Here is a 6,232-nt window from a genome sequence, read left to right on the forward strand (position 1 = left end):
TTTAATCGTTTTTAATTACACACACTTTGCACATACTGTTGGTAATCCTCCTGGAACTTGTATTTAGGGCTCATAATCACACTGGATTGCGGTCTTGCTTAATTGATTATGTTTTTAGTCTATCAAACGCCTGATAATTGCGGAAAAATCCCAGCTGTCAAATAGGAAAATTTGGTAACAGTGACAAGTCCAAATGAAATTCACTTTATTCAAAGACGGGCAAGAGAGAACCTGTAATATTCACATTTAGGAGCTGGAAGCGGTGCACATTAAGCGTTTATCCTCAAAGGAAAGCAACAAAGAGATTAATTTTCTGTTGCCTGACTTGATTAAGTGACTAATCGTTTCAGCTCTACTTGTAATTGGGTATTTTCCATCGTGGCCTCATTACTTTTAATTAAGGGAGGCTCTGAAATCTTCCTTTGCAGGTCTTGTTTGTGCTGGTCGTTGTCGCAGACAACAGAAGCCACTGCCTGGTGCAATGGTTGATGACACCCACCTGTAACCTATCAGTAACATGTGGGTTATGGACAATAATAAACCTGCAAAAGTGTTGAAAACAGACAAAACTACAAGAAATGCTTTGTCATTTAGACGGTGGCTGGAATTGATGTTTTGTTTACATTCACTGTGTAATAGTGCAGGGCTTAATTCATGAGCAATGCTAATTACACAGAAGGCAATATTTCTCCTTGTAGGACACCAAACAGTGTCCTTCACCTTACAGATAGAGTTATTAACAGAGGATTTAATTGGCATTCAACACTTGAAAGCCCATTGATATTTTCTAATTTGCAATTTAAAAGGTGTGAGTTCTTTTTAAAATTTCCACATGAAAAGACTCCTCATAGGAAATTCATGGCCAGGCAAATGTGTTAGTTTCACCTTAGGCAAAGTGTGGAGCAGTTTCCTGTGTGGCCAAAGGCATGCTTTCTCTGCTGACTGACCATTCAACTTCTCAGTGAGGACACAGACTCATTATTACTTATCTTGATGCTGAATAAAACTAAATGCCATCGAGTCACTTTGTATGCTATCTGTGGCTCAAAGAGGCATAATATGCTTCAGACAAAGATCATGTGTTTATATATTTTTTTAAAGTGCCCACTCGAGGTATGATTAATATTCAGCTCTGTATTATTTAAATGATGGGCATTTTTATTAGACTGTGTTGGAGCCGCTTTTGCAGTTTGTGTGCTAAAACCAAAAAATAAAGGTTTTACTGCTTAACATGATGTAATCGCCAAACATTTATTGACAGGTCATTTTTCTGAAAATCAAAAAAAGTCTAAAAGATACTGAAGACTGCTGTTTGTTTTCAGACAAGCTGATGATATTTGTTTAAACCACACCGTTCAAAAACTTAAACTTTCCTTGCTGCAATCAAGCTTCTAATATTTGAAGCTTTTCTACGGGTCCTATCAAATAGTGTGAACCTTTAAAGCCGACTATTTCTGAAGACTTATCTAGCTAAGCTAGTTAGTAGTATAAATTTTAGGTTGTTACATGTAACAACTATAACTATGCTTATCTTAAGAGTCAGATTAGGGCACTGTAGGATTTTCAACTTGCTCACCCACCATAGCCTCTGCAAAATTGCAGACTATGTAACTGTGCTATATTTATAGCTTGTGTTTTATTTGATCTTTTAACTTCGAAAGTGCTTTTTAAATGAAGTGTTAGTTCCATCTCTGTGGTCAGCTCAGCTAAAACACCTTTCTGCAATATGTCAATACGCACCAGTGTCTGTGCCTCACCAATAAACATCCCGTTTATAGAATACCCGCCCGTCAGTACTAACATTACTCTGAGCTAATACGCTTCAGTAAATTCAGAGGTTCTTGTGTGATGGCTGTTGTGATTTTACAATGCAGGCAACTGATGGTAAGCAGCTCCATTGTTTTTGCTTTGTTTTGTTTGTTGCCTTCTGAGTGGGTTTTATTGTCTCAGTAACAGCTACCTATTGGTGCGAGAGTCATCCTCTAATCAAGCAGCAACTCATTTATGTTAACAAAAAAGCGAAGCGAGAGCAACAGCTAACGGAGACACATCCCTGCACACTGCTAAGAACTGTGAGGATCATTTATTAAAATAGACAACACTGTACAAGCACATTGTACCAGATAAATGTTAATAAATATCCCCGCATTTAATATCACAGTTTAATCAGATGTTTAACTCGGTTGTTTAATGTGTTTATGCCTCTTTCAGCACCTGTCAGCTGCTTCCTGTTGCTCCATTTGCTGCCAACTTCAGTCATTTTTAATTACAAATTTTCAATAAATTGGATTGTGCCAAAAAACCCCTGAAAACAAGGTTGTTGAGCAGTGTATCGATTCCACTCCTATGAAGCAGGATGCATTATCAATACTAAACGGTTATAGCTGGAGAGAACGCAAAGACATTAATCGAATGAACCAAAATCCGTGTTCGTTTTTTTTTAATTAAAGCAATTAGCAGAAAAATAATTAAAAGGCAACCAATTCCCAGTGGATGGCACAACTTCTTAGGAAATACACAAATAAAATCTCTCTCTGGTGGTTAAAATAATGAAAACTAAATTTCTGCAGTTGTTTGCGGCGGCATCAATCTAAACTATTTGTGTAAAGATAAGTTTGTTTTTCGTTTGAATAGATGAAAAGTTTTTCTGTTTGATGTCAAATTTGATGTAAAAGCCATGTGGCGTGACTAACTGGCAGAAACGTAATAAAGTTTAATCTTTACTGGAGCTGAATAACAATAAATGTGCCAATAGACTCAACAGATCAAAACTACGAATAATAACTCACTTTTTTTTCAGGGAACTTGCTGTTCTTCACTAGCTCAGTATACTGATTTGACATTCGGGGGAAAACAACTGCAAACTTAGCAGGAATGCAGGGCAGAAATGGCATGTCTGGGTATTTATCCTGCTTGTAGTGATTGATTGGATTTCAGCAGACTCCTGGAGGATTTTGGAGAGCGGAGGAGGGGTTCAGACATCCCAACAGGCCCACTCATCGATGGGCTGATTGCTTCCTCATGGCTTCATCTGCTTGAGGTCTCAAGCAGGAAACCAACACCGGACAGCAACAACAACAGCAGCACCTCCCTCCAAGCTTAACAACTTGCTTAATCTCCAACCGAAGGAGAAAATCTTCACTGAGTATGTAACAGTAACTTGGGGTAATTTCTCCCACTTTTTTTCTTTTCTTGAAAGTTTTGAACAGCCTAAAATCAAAAAGCACAACTGCAAATGTTCAGCCCAGACCCCCTGAGCACTTAGATGTCCTTTAACGTGAGCCTTCACCAGCTGCAGGCCCGCAGAACCTCCTCATCCCATCCTGCCGTCGTTCTCACACAGCCATACAGTGTGCGCCAGCCTCGAAGCGTCTCAGCTCCTGCATTCCTCCCCTGGTGAAATCATATTTTCTAGCCGCCGCTGATTTGTTTGGTCACAGCGGCGCCTGCATGATAGATGTTTTTCTGGCTGTGAAACACCTCCTGTACCCCTCTCTGCATCCCCTCCTCCACCCAACCCTCGGCCCCAGAAAGTTTGGAGGTATGTGGACCTGAAAAGAAAAAAACGGTTTGTCAGTCTCTGCAGAGTCTGTGTGAAGCACCTACAGATGTTGGCAGTGAGCTCGTGGAGCTGCTAATGCTGTGCATGGCTGGCCGCCAGACATTATACTCAGAATAGCAATGGCACTGAAAAATGCTTTCCCAGCATGCTCAGCTCCAGGTATCATCTCTGCCAGGAACAACATACAGCAGAGGAGTGGAGCGCTAGGAAAGGTTTGGCTCGGTCACTCAGGCGCAGCTGGCTGCCGGCGGAGCTCACGGGCGCGTCACTGCAACTCCCCCTGGCTTCTGCTCCGCGGCTGCTGAGTGAGCCCTCATCTGGGACTCTCCTCAGCTCTTTCCGGGACAGTGGCGCAGCTGCCCCTCTGTTGGTCTTCCTTGGTCTCTTGTGTTCTGGGGGCCTCTGGATGTCTGGAGTTTTGATCTCCTCCACACCTGCTTCACGCCCTGGAGGACGGGGCTGTGGCCCCCCCACACCCTCTAGCAGATCATTACATGAAGGAACCTTTTAAAAAAACAAAAAACAAGCGCGTCCATGCTCACAGGTGTACACACGGGTGATCACACCCACAAACTACACCCTTTTTGGCTCCTACCTCAAAGCACACTGTGTTCTGTTGATCTTATGTGCTGCACAATAATGTTTAATATTTAGTATTTACTGTCATATTCCCATATATCATTGTGATGCTGTTTATTCTATTACTCTTGTTCTCTTCTGCTTGCTTTCTTTTTTCTTTCTCAGCAGGTGACCCAGGTGATTGATATATGCATTTTTTTTTTCTGCCCGTTCTGTTGGTTTTTGTCTTTTGCCCTTCTCCCCCGTCCCTCTTCTCAGCTGTTTCTCTTTCCCTCTTTCTTTCTCCCCTTCTTTCCTCCAGTCAAGTCTGTCCCGTATTCAGTAAGTGAAAATAAAATAAACAATAAAAGGTGAATCAAATGGACCATTACGGCAAGGCTGGGATGGTCAGTTTGGTAAAGTAAATCCGTTGGGCATCTTTCTTTGCCTTTAGACAACAATTCTGAGGGCAAAAGAGCCAAACGGGACAGGCCAAAAAAAAAAAAAAAAAAAAAAGGACAGGTTTGGCTGAACACGCAGCCAAACTTTAAGATTATTTCCTAAATAAATGAGTAGAATTCTGCAGATGTACATTGTCAACTCATCAGTTTTTTTTCTTTTTCTTTTTTCCCAAAAGAAGAAGAAGAAAATCATCTGGGAATATTTTGGGTAAACTGTGGCATCTTCATTACGTAATACACTAACCAGTCGTTTCATTAGGTACCCCTCTTCAACTGCTTGTTAACACAAATATCTAATCAGCCAATCATATGCCAGTAACTCACTGCTTTCAGTCATGCAGACATGGTATAGACGCCCTGCTGAAGTTCAAAATGAGCATCAGAATGGCGAAGAAAGGTGAGTTAAGTGATAAAGTATTTCAGAAACTGCTGATCTGTTGGGAGTTTCCCACACAATCATCTCTAGGGTTTAAAGAAAATGGTCCAAAAAGAAATGAACGTCAGTTTTCCCAGCAAAAATGATTTGTTAAAGTCAGAAGAGAATGGCCAGACCACTTGTTACAGAACAGCATCACTGAATATATAACACATGCATGTTTAACCTTGAAGCAGATGGGCTACAGCAGCAGAAGACCGCACTCCTGTTAGAAGATTGGGGGGAAAAAAGGGTCCGAATCTGGCGTAAACAACACCATCCTGTCTGTGGTGTAATGATGTGTGGGATGTTTTCTTGGCACACTTTGGCCTTCTTAGTACAAAGTGAAAAATATTTAAATCCCACAGCCGACCTGAGTGCTGTTTTTGACCATGTCCATTCCTTTATGACCACAGTGTACCCATGTACTGACGACTGCTTTCAGCAGGATAACGCACCATGTCGCAAAGCTCAAATAATCTCAAACCGGCTTCTGGAACATGACAATGAGCTCACTGTACTCAAATGACTCTGGGTTCCTCCGGCTCTGGAGGTAGAGGAGGTTCGACACCCAGCTAGGGCTGCATGTGGAAGTATCCTTGGGCAAGATACTACAGAATAAGTTTCCCTGATGCATCCAATGGCGTGTGAATGTGTCTGCAATGTTAGACAAGGTGCTTGTGTAAAATTGTGTGTGACCAGGTGAATTAAGTTTATAGTAAAAATGAGTGCTCAGTTAGAGAGAAAAATATGGAAGTCCATTCACCCTTTTACCATTTACCACAGTCAGAAGATCTCCATCCAATAAAGTATGTCAGTATGGACCACAGTCTCTCACAGTGTTTCCTGGTAGAGGAGCCAAGATTGAGGAACGCAAACATGTTTTAATGCTTTTAACAATTTCTGACTAGTTGTCCTTTACAAACAGAAGGTTTTCATGGTGTGGAGTGAGACTGCTTTATTAACCCATTTAATCCCCAATTTTTCCCTGCAAAATAAGTGCATGTATTTACCCCTTAGACTCCCCCTACACACAATGTGTTTAATTTGGTTCATGTAATAGGGGGTTAAAACGGTGGGATTAAATGAATATGTCTTCTCTATGACATCATTTAGCCAAATACTGTAAGAAGTAGAGATGGCACGATACCACTTTTTTATGTCCGATACCGATACCGATATCATAAATTTGGATATCTGCCGATACCGATATGAATCCGATATAGTGTTTTTTAA

This window comes from Copadichromis virginalis, linkage group LG17 (assembly GCF_057382275.1).
Source record: "Copadichromis virginalis isolate Kocher_CV1m ecotype Utaka linkage group LG17, C_Virginalis_male_GT1.1, whole genome shotgun sequence".
Taxonomy (NCBI): Eukaryota; Metazoa; Chordata; class Actinopteri; order Cichliformes; family Cichlidae; genus Copadichromis; species Copadichromis virginalis.